The sequence below is a fragment of the Balaenoptera musculus genome, chromosome 1 (assembly GCF_009873245.2).
Source record: "Balaenoptera musculus isolate JJ_BM4_2016_0621 chromosome 1, mBalMus1.pri.v3, whole genome shotgun sequence".
Classification (NCBI taxonomy): Eukaryota; Metazoa; Chordata; class Mammalia; order Artiodactyla; family Balaenopteridae; genus Balaenoptera; species Balaenoptera musculus.
In genome coordinates, this window is record NC_045785.1 from 22900879 (window position 1) to 22918515 (window position 17637).

The window sequence follows — 17637 nt, forward strand, 5'->3', positions numbered from 1 at the left end:
TATTATTAGAGAAAGTTGGTGTGCCATGGTGGGAGAAAGACTTGGTCCCGCAATACACACACACACACACACACACACACACACAAATACCCAGTCTTGCCTATCTTCTATTTTCACAGTGACCCACAGTTCTACTTCTGTTGGAAGACTCCCTAGGTGACATTGAGCTGTTGACATTATCTTCTATACTAAATCGTTTCCTCTGCATTTCCTGGGCATCTTAGCCAGGAAATGTGGAGAATTACCCAGCAGGTATTCCTCTTTGGGGGCTGGACTTAGTCCCGTGTCCATCCTGATAGGCCTCACTTTTGGCCCAGGACATCAGGTCGAACTGTGTCAACAACCTTCTTCCTGAGATTCTCTCCCTCTTTTTCCCTCCCCACTTCCTTCTTTCTCAGGCCTCCAGAATGACTTTTTTTTTTCCTAACAGAAAGACCAGATTTTGTCTTTCCCTTGCTTAAAGTCCTTCCATGATTCCTCAATACTCAGGGAGAACCATAAACTACAGTTCTTTGTAGAACACTGTGAACTGTTGATATATTAAACTTGTAAATAAAATTATGATTCTATGCTAATTCTAACATTCTCTCACACTACTAACACATTCTAAATTCTACAGAAAAATATATGGAGGAAAAAACACCTTAAAATGACAACAAAAACTTTCTACTCGTTGTAATTAATCTACCTTCTTGCAAATTAGAAAAATATGGCTGTGGTTTTAATTCAACAGTAGGATGCCTCAGCTTGGCTTGAGGAACACCAGGGTTTCCTCAGGGGCACAGTTTGAGAACCACTGATTGAAGGGTTCAGGTCCAATTGTCCTGGCCTTGCATTTAAGACCCTTTGTACCCCAACTTCCACACTGTCTTTATCTCCTGCTATTGGACCATGTAGAGACTATGATGCAACTATACCTGACACCCACCTTTCCCAGTACTTCCATGTCTGTGCCTTTATTCAGTCTGCTCCTTCTGCCTGAAATGCTCTTCCCTGCCTTGCCTGTCTAGGAAACTCCAGGTTCAGATATCCCTTCTTTGATGTTGTTTTCCACCCCCTAGGCTGAGTTAACCCCTGCTGCCTTTGTGTTTTCTTTGGACTGGTGTTATGACCTTTAGGACATAGTCTCTTATTTATTTATGTGCCATTTCCCCCTCCAGGCAAGAGTGGGTCCATGTTTAGCGCATCTCCATGACACCAGTACCCAATATGGGGCCTGGCACAGGGTAGGTGTCATGAATATTCCATGAGTTGAAAGTGATTGAATTTCCTCATGGCCTGGCCCTGTCTGTGGTACCATCTCCTTTTCCCTAGATTTGAGCCAGTGACTCCAGGCCAAGACTTTCTGTTTCCCTTCCTTCTTCTCTCAAGGATTATAGAAGCTTGTGGTCTTTTTCAAGTGGAGCAGAATGTTCTCTTTTCATCTGTCCATCTGTTACTTGTGTTCTTTTTCTCCCTCCATCACAGTCTCTGCCCATAGTCTTCCCCTGCACAAAGGGCAGAGGGCTGTGGAATCAGTCTGATCTAGGTCTGAGCTCTGGGCCCACCATTTACTAGCTGTGTGACCTTGGGGAAATGCCTTATGCTTTCTGAGCCTCAGTTTCCACATCCCCCCAAATAGGACCAATGGTAAACTCCTGCCATGAGGCTCCTGCAAGAGTCCTCTGGAAACAGCAGCGTCCTTGGTTGTTTCTTGTTTTCATCAGATGTTTCTCCTTGAGTTTCCTCTTCTGGATGATCCTTTCTGTCTCTTCTCTGCATGTTTGCTATTGGTCTCTCCCCCTAAAATGTAGGCTTCATGAAGGCAAGAACCATGTCTACATTCATTCATTTATCCAATCATCCATTCAATATTTACTGAGTGCTGACTACATGCCAGATACCAAGCAGTGGGATATAAGACAGAGAGAGTCCTTGCCCTTAGGGGGCTCATGTTCTAGAGGTGCAGACACATAATGAATATGTCATATAGTAGGTGCTCTGTTTAATACTACAATAATTCCCTTCCCCCTTACTGTTTCTCTCCCCCATTTCTCTAGTATATTACTGTCTCACATACCAGAGAATTTGCTTTTTTTGGTTGTTTATTGTTCTTGTCTTTCCATTGGAATATAAGGTCCGTGAGGGTAGGGATTTTTGTCTGTTTTATGTCTCCACTTCGGCTTAGAGTAAGTGTTGAACAGATGAATCAGTATCCAGTGTTCGTTGATTTGTTCCAGATGGAAGACAGGTCTCAGCTTCTATTCAATTCAAGCCGGATGGCCTTGATTCAAATCTTGGTGCTGCTGCATACTATGCATAACCTTGGAAAAGCCACTTTCCTTCTCTGTACCTTAATTTTCTCAACTGCGTAATGAGAATAATAGTGGTGGGGATTAAATGAGTCTATGTGGGTGAAGCACATAGAAGGTGCCTGGTCTTATATACTAATGGACAACTAGTTTGTGGTCATTGTACAAAAGCTTATACTGGGCAGATGCCCAAATGGACTTAAGCTGTGTATCCAGGGGATAGACTAGAATCAGTGAGAGTGAGTGAGGGGGGCAGATTTCACGGCATAAAGAGAAAGAACTTTTTAAAAGCCAGCATTGCAAGGAGAAATAGCTGAATCCACTATTACAGTTGGAGACTTCAACATCTCTCTGTCAGAAATGAACATAGGACTTCCCTGGTGGCACAGTGGTTGAGAATCCACCTGCTGATGCAGGGGACACAGGTTTGAGCCCTGATCTGGGAGGATCCCACGTGCCGTGGAGCAGCTAAGCCCATGCGCCACAACTACTGAGCCTGTGCTCTAGAGCCCATGAGCCACAACTACTGAAGCCCACATGCCACAACTACCGAAGCCTACATGCCACAACTACTGAAGCCTGCACGCCTAGAGCCCATGCTCCGCAACAAGAGAAGCCACTGCAAGGAGAAGCCCGTGCACTGCAACGAAGAGTAGCCCCTGCTCGCCGCAACTAGAGAAAGCCCATGCACAGCAACGAAGACCCAACGCAGCCAAAAATAAATAAGTAAATAAATAAATAAAAAAAAGAAATGAACATATCCAGCAGGCAGAAAATCAGAAAGGACATAGTTGAACTCCACAACACCATCAATCAACTAAATATAGAGGTCATCTAAAGACTACTTCATCCAACAACAGCAGAATACACATTCTTCCCAAGATCACATGGAGTTTTCACCAAGATAGACCACCTACTGGGCCATAAAACACACCTTAACAAATTTAAAAGAAAAGAATCATACAGTGATTGCTCTCAGACCATAGTGGAATTAACTAGAATTCAATAACAGAAAGAGAGTTGAAAAATCCCCAAATACTTGGAGATTATTAACACACTTCTAAATAACACATGGGTCAAAGGAGAAATCTCAAGAGGAATTTTAAAATTTCCAACTAAATGAAAACACAACTTATCAAAATTTGGGGGATGTGGGGAAAGCAGTGCCCAGAGGGAAATTTATAGCACTGAATGCATATATGAGAAAAGAAGAAAGATCTGCAATTGATCGTCTAAACTTCTGCCTTAGGAAACTAGAAAAACAAGAGCAAATTGAATGCCAAGGAAGCAGGAAAATAACAAAGATTAGAGCTGAAATCAGTGAAATGGAAAATGGGAAATCAATAGAGAAAAATCAGCCAAACCAGAAGCTGGTTCTTTGAAAAGATCAATACATCGATAAGCCTCTAGCCAGACCAAGAAAAGAAGAGAGAGGACACAAATTACTAATATCAGAAATGAAAGGGGGGACATCACTACGGATCCCATGGACTTTAAAAGGATGGTAAAGGAATACTATGAACGACGTTAAAAGCTAGCTTTCCCAAAGACCCCACCACCCGCTTTTGGTAGGTGATGAGCTCCCTGTCCTTGGAGGTATGTATGGATGCGCATTTGACGGGATCTAGGTAGAGGGGATTCAAGCGTTGGATGGGACTGAGAGGCCGGGTGTCCCTGGTCTCTGTCCTGGAGAGCTGTGTGGGAGCTAGGCGCGGGCAGTGAGCAGAGGCGTGGACCTGCTCACCTAAGAATGTCGGTGCCCGGTGGGTGCAGAGGCTGGTGGGCATCCGGGCCCAGCCCGGGATCTCCAGGGGGTCCGGGAGTGGGGGAGGGGCGCGTGAGGGCCGCGGGCGACCGAACCCGGCAGCGGCTCGCGCGGCTGCCAGCAGGGGGCGCCTCGAGACCGAGGAACGCGCGGCCGAGCCTGACGTCAGCGCCCCGCTTGCTTGGGCTCCCGCTCTGGACTCGGCGCCAGTCCCGCTCCGCGCCGCGCCGCTTCGCTCCGGCTCTGGCTCGCCTCGGGCCCGGCTCGGGCTCCGGCGGCTGCGCCCCCCGCGCCGGGCCCCCGGGGCAGGCTGCGGCGCACCATGGCCCGCGCCCAGGCTCTCGTCCTGGCGCTCACCTTCCAGCTCTGCGCGCCCGAGACCGAGACTCCGGCAGGTAAGCGCGAGTCGGTCGGACCCAGCTTGCCCCGCGGAGCCCCCGGCGCCCGTGGCGTAGCTCGAAAGAAAGTGGGAGTGTTGGGTGACCGGACGTTGCGAGCCTGCTCCCTGTGTGTCTGAGTGTTGGATGTGCGATCGTGTGCTCAGGTTGTTGTGTGCCTGCGAATGGTGTGTGTCCTGAGTTACGTGCAAGAAGAGGTGCTGTGTGTGTTGTGTGTCCACAAGTATGCTGGGGTGAATGTTGTGTGCATCGAGGCATGGGGTGTGCGCTCTTGTGTCTCTGCCACTGTGTAGTGTGTGTGGGGCCAAGTAGGATTGTGTGCCTGTTGTTTGTACATTTGAGTTTGGTTGTGTGGCAGGAGTTGTGTCTGCTAATGTGTTGCATTTGTGGGCATTTTGTGTGCCCTAGCCCGGAGTGTTGTTTGTTGTGTGTCCGAGGATGGCTCGCGTGTTTGTGTTCTGCGTGTGGCGAAGAGTGCTCTGTGGATTCTGCCCGCGTGTGGAGCAGGGAACGCGTGTGCGGTGTGTGTGCTTGTGAGATCCGTGTACGTGTGTGAAGGCGTGGGAACGGGTCCGGAACGTGTGTGTCCGTGCGCCGTGTGCGCAATGTGTACGTGTGGGAGTGTCTGGGGTTGGTGGTGTGCGCCGCCGGGGGGCTGCGCGGGTCCGAGTGAATGCCAAGTGTGCCGGGAATGCGTGTGTAGGAGCGTGTCTGGAACGGATGTGAGTGTGTTCGTGCGTGCTGGCTGCGTGTCCGGGAATGTTGCGAGTGTGATGCGCGCCTGGGCCGTGGCTGAGCGTGTGCCCGGGGCCCGGGGCCGCCCGAGGGGGCGGTGGCAGGGTGTGTGTGTGTATGTGTGTGTGTCCCTCGGGTGTGCGTGTGGGGCGCGCGGGCCCGGAACAAGTTGTCGTGGCGGCGCCCCCTCCCTTCTCCTCCCCTCCCCGCCCGGGTCGGGCCGGGCCTGAGGCTCGCCAGGGAGGGATGGGGGCCCGGCGGCCGCTGACTCCGACATTTCGGGCTGTTTGTTGTTTCGCAAGTTCGGCGCGGCGCTGGCTGGCGGCAGATCCGAGGCGGCGCCGGGGCTGCGGGGCGCCCGGGCCGGGGCCGGGGAGGGTCGGGCGCGGGGGTGGGGGGCGGACGCGGGGGCCCGCGGGGCGCGCCGAGGCCGGCGGGAGGGGAAGGCCAGGCGGCCGGGCGCTCCTGCGGGGGCCGGGCCGTGGCTGCTCCAGGGCAGCGGGGCGGGGGTGAGTCCGGGCGGGCCGGGCCTGGCTCTGGGCGGCCGGACGGCGCCCCCTCCCGTTGCGCGCTGGGGGCGCCGCGAACGCAGGGGTCTCCCGGGACACCCCCTCAGTCGACTCCGCAACTTTGTGCGGCCTCCCCGCCGGCCGGGACGGCCGTGAGTGAGTGTACGTGTGTGAGCGTGTGTCTCCGTGCTTCTGTGTGCTGTATGACCGCGCTGTCTCTGGGTGTGTTTTGGAGTCTGGAGTCTTTTGGGGTGTGTTGTGTGTGTGTGTGTGTGTGTAGCGTTTCTGAATGTGTGTATCTAAAGCTGTGTACCCGTGTGTGCTGTGGACCGTGTGTGGTCTGTGTGTGTGTTGGTGTGTCTGTCCACCCCCTTCCCAACCCCCCATCCTACCCTGAGGCCTGGGATCCCAGACTGCGGCCCTCTCCTGCGGAGTTGCGCCCGATGCCTCCCCTGGGGCGGCGGTGGCCGGTCCCTTACCGGTGGCGGCCTCAGCATCCCTACCCCCTCCAGTTGGGCGGCTTCAGCCTGGTACCCGGGGCGCTGAGTAACGGGGAGACGCCCCAGACGGGTACCCGAGCCAAGACACAGGCAGAAGCACGTCGGCCCCAGAGACTCCTTCAGGCCGCCGGTCTCCGTGAACTGGCCTCTCCTGATAGCGTTCGCTGCCCCGCTGCTCCCTCCGGCCCCTCGGGCGGAGCTCCCTGGGCACCTGCAGCCGCTCCGGCCACGGGCTCTCAGCTCGGCCGGGACCCCCGGCCCCAGGCCATCGTGCACAGCTTTAGCTTTGACCGCTCGGTGCCCGAGAGGACGCCTAAGGCGACCTCCCTCCTTATCCTCCCCCAACCCCTCCCCCTGTCCTGCAGCAACTTTGTCCCCCTCCCCCACCCTGAGATCAAACCAAGGGTACATGCTCCCCCATCCCTGCCACCATCATCTTGATTCCAAGAACCCTCAGGTGCCCCAGCTCCTGCCAGTAGGGGAGACTGTCAAGGACTGAGGTTTGGGAGTGAGATCTTGACTGGGTTACTTACATTCTTGGGGCCGCCCTTTCCTCATCTGCCCCATGGGCTTCATAATGAAGGTGTATGGTACTTGGTAGATTGTAAACTAAAGCTCTGTTTGTGAGTGCCAGGGAACAAAAGATGGTTTTGAGGACTGCTACAGAGCCAGAGACTGTGATTTGAAGCCAGGGGGACCTGGGTTCAAATCTGTCTCTGCCACATGCTGTCCCTGTGACCTTGGGCAAGTCACTTCACTTCTACAGTTCCTGGCACCTGTAGCTATTACTGTTGAGCTTAATTCAGAAGCCCTTAGGAGAAGGGGTGTGATGTCCTCTTGTCCCCAAGTTGGTTAGAGTCAACCCAGCTCCCTGAAGGCCTCCTGAGTCTCCCTCCCCCAAAGGGTGGGTGGTGATGTCTCTGAGCCGTGCAAATCTGGCAGTAATTTATTCTGCTGTGTTCTAGCTCACTTTGTCCTTTTGGTTGCTGGAGTTGTGGACAGCAGGAATGAGGGAGAGGCTGCCCAGTGGTTTCAGATTGGGCAATAAAGGCTTGTCTGGGCAGCTGGCCCTTCTCCCTGGGGGTGGGGGAGGGACTCAGCAGGAAGATGTGCGAGTGGCCAGAGTGGGGGGAGGTGCTGAGCTCCTGGACGGCCTCCCTCCTAGCTCTGGTGTCAGGGGAAATCCAGGGTGGACACCCTGCTTGCTCCAGGCATGCCGCCATCCTTCCATGCCTTCATCAACTAAGCTAGAATGGGGTGGGTGGTGGCTTTTCATGCAGGGCTGGGTTAGCTAGAGTTGCTGGGGTACCTTGTGCCCTCCTTCCTCTTTTAACCCTCTCCCTCCTCCAAGCTGCTCTCCCTGCATCCTGATGCATCCTACCTTTATGCCATCTCAGGATCTCTCTCATCTGTCCCCTTCTCTCCGTCCTCATCCATCTTTCACAGGCAGGAAGGCTCCAGCCTCTTCCTCCACCCCTCCCTCCATAGTGTCAGGGATCTTCCTAAAACACATGTTTGAAACCTTGGTTTGAAACCCTTTGAAGGCTCCCCATTACCTCCTGGGTTAAGTGCCTCCCCCTATGTCCTCTTGCCTGCTCTAACCCCTGCCTGCCTGTCCAGTCCCATCAGCTTTGTACTACTTGCCTTGCATCCTATGCTGTGGCCAGTCTAACCCACTTACTAATACCCACTAAATGTCCACTCCTGCCATCTCCTCTCTGGGCCTTTGCGCAAGCTATATTTTCTCCGCAGAACTCTCTAACTCCACCTCTTCACTGGGTGAGCTCCTGCTCCTCCTTCGGATTCTAGCTTAGACATCACCTCCTCTCTGAAGCCTTCCTTGGTTACTCCCCCTTCTAGCCTAAAAAGGGAGGGTGGGGGTTGATTAGGTTTTTCCATAACACTGTAATTATTGTAATTACAGTTTATTTGTCCTTTCTTCCTTACAGACCATGAGCTCTGTGGGGACAGGGACTGGGTATTTAGTTCCCTTCTGAATCTTTAGTGCCAGGTACAAGGCCTGGCCCACTCCTGCTGAGTAAATACACCCAGCATGAAAGAATGAGTGATGTCCAGTGGGTCAGGTTCTGAGCTGGAGATGCCAGATGGGGGCGCACTGACTCCACTGAAAGTAGAGATTACAGAAATAGGTTTCCCTCCAGGAATCTGGAAAATTCTGCTGGGGGATGGTGTTGTGTGTGAAAAGGCCATGCAGAGAGTGTTGTCTGGGAGCCGTGAGTTGGAGAGGTCAACTCTCTGCCTGCCAGCCCCTCCCCCCAGCCACCGTCCTCCGTGACCTCCTCCCCGAGCCCCACCCCCACTGCCCTTGCCCCCCAGCAGCTGGCAGGGCCTTTTCGGCCCCTGGTCTCAGCTCTTTGTGCTGGAGGTTCGGCAGTTGGTGAGAGGCATCGAGTCCCAACTGTCAGTCTGAGCGTCTGGGGAGGAGGGGAGGGCCCTGCGGCAGGAGGGCAGACTCTGTCCTCTGTCTCAGCCTCTGTCCTGGCTGCCTGTGAGCCCGGGAAGGGAGGAGAGCTGCCCCCTGTGTTGACCCCTGCAGGTGGGGTTCGGGGAGGAGGCTGAGGTGTGTGCAGGTGTGATTCTGACATCTGGACAGTCAGAGTGTGTGTGTGTGTGTGTGTGTGTGTGTGGTTGTGATTGTATGATTGTAGCCTGGGGCACAGGACATGTGTGGCTTCTCAGGGAGTCTAGCCATCTGGTTACCCTGTGTGGCAGGATCTGAATTTGGAGTAAGGAGGCGACAAGCTGGTCTGAACCTGGGGAGCCTGATGCTGGGGTGTCTGGGTATCCAAGTGTCAGATTCCTGGAGTTTGGGGGTGGAGCTATTTGGGTGGGTGGTGTCTCAGGTTCTGGGTGTGGGTGTCCCAGTACCAGGATGTGGGAGGAACCGGGTGTGTCAACATAAGGATATCCCAGTGTCTCTGGATCCGGAGGTGGGTGTATCCAGGTGTCTGGGAGTCCTCAGGTTAATGGGTGTGTGGGAGTGTAGCCGTGTTGTGTCCAGCTGTGGGGCTGCCCAGGCTGCCCAGGTGCCTGGGTGTCTGGGTGTGGGTACCCAAGTGTCCGGGTGTGGGGTATCTATGTATCCGGCAGTGGGGTGCGCATGCATTGGAGTACCCAGGTGTTTGTGAGTTTGGCTGTGGGGTGCCCTGTGGTCTGTGTGTCTGTATATTTAGGTGTCTGCGTCTCCTGGAAAGGGATATGCATGTTTGGGTGGGGAGTGTCCCGGTGACCGTGCCCAGCTATGGACCAGGGACTGGGGCTGTGCCAGCTCAGCCTGTGACACCGCCTTCCCTGGGGCTTGCCTCCTCATCTCCCTACAGCCTCCAATGCCAGCACCCTCTGGAGGAGACCCCAGTGGTTCTGCTTCTCTATGGTTTGTCATTCTAGAGCTGTGTTATCCAATAGGACTTTCTAAAATGATGGAAATGTTCTCTACCTGCTCTCTTCAGTATGGTGGCCACTTAGCTACAGTTCATTAAAATAAACATTCGGTCCTTCAGTCTCACCAGCCAGATTTCAGGTCCTCAAGAGTCGCCTGTTGCTAGTAGCTATTGAATTGGTCAGTCTGTGAAGGTAGAGAGCATTTCCATCACAGCAAAAAATTCTATAGACAGTGCTGGTCTAGAGGTGCAAGGCCTACAGCATCTTTAGTGAGGCCCGGACACCTCAAGGAGTGGATGGCCTGTCGCTCAGTGGCCACTGAAGAAGGTTTTGCTGAATCCATGTCCCCTCTTCTCCAGCCCCATCATTTCTTGCCTGGACGATTGCAGCAGCCCCCTCCTTGGTCTCCATTCTGCCATCAGCTTGCCAGTGCTTCTACCACCCTGGGATCTGAACGACCTCTCAGGCAGGCATAGGATCCTGCCACTCCCTTGTTCTAAGCTGAAGACTCTCCAGCACCCAAGGACCAAAGCCTAACATGACAGATAAGGCCCTGTATGACCCAGCCTCTGCTTTCCATGACAGCTTCATGTTTATGCCTCTCCTCCCCTGACCCCACTCCCCACGTCCGCCTTATGATCCAGGCTCACCAGGCCGATGTTGATCCCAGAACCTGCCAGGCCCTTTCACGCCTCTCTGCCTTTGCACGTGCTGTGCCTTCTGCCGAGAACACCACTCCCACCCGTCTTGCTTCCTGGAGGCCTGGCTACTCGCTCAGCCTTCAGAAGTCCAGCTCTGATGTCACTTGCCCAGGACAGCCTTCCCAGACGCCAGCCGATATGGTTGGCCAGGTTTCTCCCACCATGCACATGTGTCAGTGGGCTGCAGTGTTTTCCGTCTCCTTCCCCACTAGGCTGGGAGGAAGGGCTGGGCTGGGTCATTGTCATCTCACGTCCCCAGGGCCTTGTACATGGCATGTGCCTACTCAGTGTTTGCATTGTTGTGGACCCCTGGGTACACAGGGAAGGCTCAGAGGGAGTGGGGGTGGAGCTGGGGCTCCAGAGGGCAGTCATGGTTGGGGGCCGGTATCCCCCCTTGGCTGGCCCTGGGTGGGGCTGCCATTGCCTGAAGAATGGCTGGGGAGGACCCCTGGGGTTGACAACTCAGAAGATAGCTGTTACTGGATGACTCAGGAGGTCTTGAGCAGATTCCCAGGGTGCAGACCCCAGGACCTGGTGGTGAATCTGGAGGGATGAGGAAAAGGGGGCTTAGAGGGGTCCCTGAGGTTTGGGAGCTGAGTATAGGTGGAGAGGATGAAGGGATTGGGATAGGGAAGTTGGGAAGGGGTGTTGGAGATATTTGATGAGCAAGATCACAGCTGGGGTGGAGTGACAACTTGGGGGAGGGGACAACGGGAGGGGATGGGAGATTACTTGCAATAAAGATATATCTGGGGGGTGGGAACAGCTGGGAATGAGGGGACAGGTGGTGTTGGGGGAACAACTGAGGGTTGGGGGACAGGTGAGGGATGGATAGAAGGGGGATATGGGACAGCTGAGGGGGGATAAGAGGTGACAACTGGGAGGTATCAGAAACCTATCTGGACAGGACAGCTGGGTCTCAGCTGAGAGAGTGGGAAATACATTGCTCAGGATGTGTCTATGTGTGTATGTGTGTGTTTGCATGTGTGTATGTGTACTCCCTTGTGGTTGTGCATGTGTGCCTGTGTGTTTGTACCTCAAGTGTGGTGGTGGAGAGCACGGACTTGGGAGCCACACCATCTGGGTTCGAATCCTCACTCTACCACTGCTAGCCATGTAACCCTTGGGCAAGTTACTTGACCTCTCTGGGCCTTTAGTGTTCTCATCTGTGAGATGGGGATAATAATGGAACGAACCCACTGCACGGGGTTGCTGTGAGGATATGTTTTATATACATACGTGTATCGTTTAGAACAGGTTCTGGCATGTGGTAAGCACTGTATGTGCTAAACTATTATTAAGGGTGTGTGTATGAGTGCAGCATCCTGTGTGCTCAGAAAAGTTTGTTCTTGGCTTCTGATGAAATCCAGGCCTGGGAGGGGTGATGGTGGCTGGGAGCGCTGGAGTGACCATCCAGGTCATCGGGTCTGGCTCGCCTCTCACCCCCTCCCCTCCGTTCATTCCACTTCCCGCCCACCCTGTGCCAGGGCCTAATCCAATAGGTCTCCCTCTGCGTCTCTCTCTCGTCCTGCCCCACACTGCCTGGCCCTGGGCTGTGGGCCAGGGGATGTGCTTTAATTGTCCAAAAGCTTTTCAGCAGAATCTGAATTCATTGTTCTCCTGCCTGCGTGCTGGGGCCCTGCTCAGATAGAAATACCTGGACAATGTGCTCAGTTCTGGCTGTGTGCCCCACGGGTGGCAGTGGCTTCATCCTGTGCCCTTGGAGAGTCACTGGGGTGGAAGATGCTGGGAGTGGGAGGTGAGGTGGGGGGAAGCCCCCAGGGCAGATGAGGCCTCACCCCCAATCCATGGGGTAGCCAGCCCAGCCAGGCAGAGCGGTAGGCACAAGGGCTCCTGGGGGTCCCGGCTCCCCTGCTGTCCAGTGCATCATAGGGAGAAGTGTGCCACCTCTTCACCTCACGCTAAGAACTGCTCTGCATCAAAGCCCCGGACTGCTCTGGGTGTGTGCTCTCTGGGGAGTCCTGGACCCATCACCTCAGGACTGGGCCACTGCATTGCATCCTTGCAGTGCACTGCATCTCAGCCCTATGCTGCATGACTGCGCTCTGTGGGATTCCGCATGACATTGGCTGTGTGGACTCTCCTGCGTGTCTGTATGCTCCACCCGCATTGTCCTGTCGTGCTGTACCTCTGTTCTGCGGTTGTGCTGCCATTTGTGTCTTTGCGGCTCTCTTCTGTGCTGTGTGACTCGATTGGATGATGATGTTGTGTTGGGCTTGTGGACCCTCCTGGGATTGTGCATGGTCCCTGGCAACGCACCACCGCACTGTGCCAACAGATGGCGTGCTACCACGACACTGCATCTGCATCACATGGCCTCTCTGAACTGCACTGCATTGTTGTAGTGGGCATCTGCACTGCATCGGGTATGGCCGGGCACAGCCTGTCTGCAGTCCACCGTCGCACTGTACAAACACAGTGCCCCTTTGCCCGGCACAGCACTCCTGTCCCACTGCTTCACTGCACTGCACTGCACTGGAGATGCGCATCTCCTGGCCCAGCCTGTCATACTGTACCACTGCCGCCGTAACGCCGCCCTCTAGGTTATCTCACCCTGTATAGCCACTGAGGTGTCAGCTGGTGTCCTTCCCCAGGTTTCTGTTGGCAGCCCCAGTTGAGCAACATCTTTGCTTCAGGTGGCCTCACTGCAGTGTTCCTCTGGCCCCCACTGCTCACTGCCCGAGGAGTCAGGAGCTACACTGCAGCGTGAGGCCATTTTGTTGGGCTCGGGACTGGCGTGGGTTTTTGCAGGCATTACCTTTGCAAGTAGCCGGTGTTGCGTCTATGCACTGCACACCGTCACTGTCCTGGGCCTCTACCCTGCACTGTACCTGTTCGCTGTTGGGTTGTGTGCGTTCTACTGGATTTCAAGATGCTCTGGCACTGAATTCCCTGTTCCACATGGTGTCTTTACTACATTCCATTTTGGTGCCACTTTCTACCCCTGCTCTCAAGTCTACACTTACTGTACTCCTTGGGACTGTATTGAGCACCCAGCAGTTCCTTCTGCACTGCACCACGTCTTTCTCTTCCCTCTATCTCTGCATGTTCTGCACGCCTCCACTAGACATCCTTTCAGTGAGAACTCATGGAGCGCCAACTATGTGCCAAGCCTAGTGAGGCTTGGACATACCCCCTTGGTGTTCCTGCGTACACCTATCCCTTGGTGCTGAGCACGAGCCCAATGTACCACTAGGCGCTCACTGCTGCACCGTGCCTCTGTGCAGCTCTGGGTCATGGCCATGATGGATGGGGCACCTCTCCACTGCATCATGGCACCGACCAGTGCTGCCGTGCTGTGCCAGGTGTTGTGTGGGTGTTTGTGTACACTTCTCTGCTTCCCTGCGTTGTATAACTGCGTTCCGCCTCCGTACAGTGGAGCTGCTGCATTGCACCCGCAACACGCCACACCGCAGCCACGTAGCCCTCTCTTGCCACGGGACCGTTAGAAAGTCCAGATCTTTGCACTGTACGTGTTCGTGCACAGCCCTCTGCCTCTCTACGCTGCACTGTGCTTTTATATGACACACGGTGTCTACACTACAGGGGTCTGTGTACCCTTTGCCCGCTGTACCTCTGCAAAGAACAACCCTCCATTCAGCCCTTTGCCTCTGTATGGAGTCTGGCCCCGCCCTGTGCCTTCCCCTTACACTACCAACATGGCAGCCCTGCTGTTAACTTTGGGATTTGCTGGGCATATTGATCCGGGAGATGGGGAGTGAGCCTGGCCGAAGTTTCCCCTGCTGTAGTTGGCTTCCTTCTACTCTCAGTAGAGATGGAAGGATGTTGGCATCGCTGGGTTCTGTATTGGCTCCTGTAGGGGATATCAGCTCAGCTTTCTCCCCCTGTGGCTTGGCCCTGGGTGTTCTTCTTGGTTGCAGCTCTGCTGAATGCTGGGTTATTAAAAGGTGGGCATATTGTTGCCAGCCCTGCCCTTGTTAATTGCGCATCAATTATTCAGGGCTCTGGAGGGCAGCTCCGGGGAGCCCTAGCCAAGGTCTGGTTGTGTTGATCTGGGCCAGGAGAGCAGTGAAGTGGGCTGGGCCAGGTCTCTGGGCTGGAGTCATGGTCCTTGAGCATGGATCAGACTAGCTGGGATCATGGGGTCGGTAAGTCCAGCCACGGTTGGCATTCTACTATACACAGGGCTTGGGGATGGGGCTCAAAGGCATAAGAGACAGTCTCTGATCTCAAGAAGGGAGGAGGTAGGGGTTAGACAGGCCTGAGACGGAGCTGTTATTGCGGTGGAGAACATGGGATGGGGCTGGGTTGGGCAGGAACGGCCAAGGGTGAGCCTGTGTTGGTTCCAGGGTTGGGTTGGGCTACCTAGAAAGGGGGTGTGGCTTCAGACGGTGAAACAGACCAGTGTTATCCTTGGGGTTGTATTTGGGTTCCCCAGGCAAGGCTTGGGGCTATGCCAGGGGTTGGGTGTGATGCCGGCACCTAAATTTGAAATCTGTTGGGAGGAGTTTTGTTTCTCCTGGGGCCGTCCCTTGGGAACTGAATGTTCTATTGACAAACCAAAGGGAACAAAAATCTCACTGCAAACAGCCTCTGTTTACCTAGGGTCTTCGGAAAACACCGATGGCGGCTGGCAGCCACACTTGGCACAGAACGCCATTCCCTGTCTGGTGGCGAGGAAGTCTGGTGCTTCCACGCTTGTGGTGCCCACGTGCACATGCGCGCACACACACGCACGCACGCACGACTCCCCTCTACCTGCCGTGTACACTCACCTCCCCCTTAGGCACATGCTTGCTGCTGAATGTGCCCATATATCTCTGCAGATAAACGTACAGCCACACACCCACAACTTCACAGCACAGTGCCTGAGGGACCTACACTTTGAGAGCCACACTCACCCTCACCTCTCCCCCACAGTATCTCTCTCTGCCTTCAAGTTATTCTTGCCCACATGCATGCTCACACGAATGGAATCAGAATTCTAGAGGTGGAACAGCCTTCGAGGTCACCGAGGTCGCCATTCTCATTTCACAGGTGAGGAAGCAGGGCTTCCGAGAGGACAAGCCACCTGCTCAGGGTCACACAGGAAGTTAGAGGCTCAGCAGGAATTAGATCCAGGCCTTCTGCCTCCCAGTCGGGTACTCACAAGTCAGTACCAGGCTATCAGTCTCACAGCCATGTACACGTGTACGCGCGCGCGCACACACACACACACACACACACACACACACACACACACACACAGGTCTGCATATGGAAGTACAAGCATATGGAGGGGTGGAGACCCTCACTCCAGGGAGACCCCCTCCCGCACTCTGGCTCCTCCTGCAGAGGTTGCTTTGCCCCTTACCTCACCCCATCCGGAGCCCAGCCGGATGTGGATACACCATCATCCTGCCTTCCCAAATTGTGGCTGACGGTTGCTCAGGCAACCGCCTGCCAGATTGTGGAGATTAGCTGAGGAATGTAGCTGGGCCAGTTTGAGCTGAGTCTGGGGGAGCTTCTGGGGGTCCTGGGTTGATTCAGCCCACCCTCTCAGGGAGGCCCTGGCAGAGATGGCGTACCCACGGAGGGGTCTGGTTTTCTCCCTGCCCCCAGCCCAGCTGAAACTGTGTCCCCAAGGCTTAGACGAGGCTAGGGGGAGAGAGTGTGTGTATGTGAACATTGAGTGTGTGTGTGTCTGTGTGTGTTGTGCATCTCTGTCGGTGTGATTGGAGCGCGTGCCATTTGCATCCAGGATGGGGACTTGAGGCCCCTTCCTCACCAGTTCCTGACGTCTGACTCCAGACCCTTTGATGGCTTGTCCCACTGCTGATCCTCCAGTGCCGTCTGGAGAAGACACCTGCCCTCCTCATGGCTTATAGGATGTGTCACTTGTCTCATCTGAATCCAGGTGCTTCTCTGCTCAAATACCTAGTGTGGTTTGCCCCCTTAAAATGAGGCTGGACTTCTCACCCTGGCACTTGGCTGTCCGTGATCTGGCCTCAGCCTCCTTCCCTCCTGTCTTATCTACCATTGTTTGGCCAGTCTAGGCTCCTCTCTGTGCCCTGGACCAGCTGTGTTTACTCACTACCTTCCTTCGCTCCTGCTGGGCCCTTTACCTCAGATGCCCCTCTCTCCATCTCTACTGGCCAGAATGGTACCCATCCTTCCATCCCTCTGCTCAGATGCACCCACCTCCAGGAAGCCTTTCCCCTGTACCCACCCTCCTCCCCTGGACTCCCCTTGTGGCCTTGACCCTTCTCTGCTTTGTCTCATTCCCTTACCTCCACTCAGACTAGGAGGTCCTTGAGGGCAGAGCAGAGTCTTGACCATTCTTGTGCCTCTACTAGTGCCAACCTGGGGCCTGCTTTGTACTGTCAGTGAATGAATGTCCAGTGAATGGAACCGAATTTGCACATGTGGCCAGCAGAATACCAGGGCCTTGCTTTGTTTGTGCCTAGTCTCCTTGAATAAAGATAGGTGGTGTAAATCCCAGCTTCTGGGACTTAAGACGTGGCCTTGAGCAAGCCACCTCATCTCTCTGTGCCTCGGTGTCCATCTGTAAAATAGGAATAATAATAGTACTGACCTTGTGAGTTATTATGAGGAATCAGTGGCACAGGGGGTCATGGTGGTAAGTGGCAGCCCTCTTGTGATGGCGTTGATGTGTGTGTGCATGTCTGTGCCCACGTCTGTGTTGATGGAGTCGAGAGGTATTCCCTGACCGTTCTTGCTCTCAACACAAAGTCTGGTCTATTTTTGTTTTCCCCTGGGCTGGCGGCCCCTAGCAGGAGTTGAGTCTCTAGTAGAAGCGGGGACTTGGCGTTGGGACTCCTAGCTCCTGAGCCATCCAGACTGGAGGTGATGAGGCTTTTCCCAGGATCCAGGAGGGCTGATTGTTCCCATCCCAGGGTGAGCTGGGGAGCAGGTGGGGGTGGGGCTCACCTTGGAGAACCTGGCCTCAGAGATGTTACCCCCTGAGGGCTGTGGCTGGAATGGGCCTGGCCCAGAAACACAGGGCTGGGGATGGGCATGGATCAGGGAGAGGGAATCATTCTGCCTACGGAAGGGGGTACTCTGGATGGGAATGGTCAGCTGGGGAGATCACCCTGGCTTGGGACAGGTGCAGGACTTCAGGGGTCACTCTGGACATGGTAAGCTGGTCTGGGCTCAGTCAGTCAGTCTGGTGGTCACTCTGGCCGAAGTCAGATGGTCTGGTGGTCATCTGGATGATGATGGGGCCACTCTGGCTCAGGTCTATCTGTCTGGGGGGTCACTGACCTGCATCAGGCAGTCTCAGGGTTACTCTGGCCAAGGTCAGACAGTCTGGGGGTCCCTCTGACCAGGTCAGTCAGGCTGGGAGTCCTGG

At 54.7% G+C, this 17637-nt stretch overlaps 1 protein-coding gene across 2 annotated transcripts in view; it reads left to right on the plus strand.

Moving 5' to 3' along the window:
- The first annotated feature begins 4287 nt into the window (after positions 1-4287).
- Positions 4288-17637, plus strand: part of PTPRU (protein tyrosine phosphatase receptor type U) — an 81805-nt gene continuing 68455 nt past the window's right edge. The window contains exon 1 of one of the 2 annotated variants that reach the window (XM_036861190.1): positions 4288-4451. The gene's annotated coding sequence lies outside the window, so the exon portion shown is untranslated. Of the gene's footprint in view, positions 4452-15057; positions 15321-17637 lie in introns of those variants that run through there. The other variant, XM_036861198.1, reaches the window with a different exon arrangement.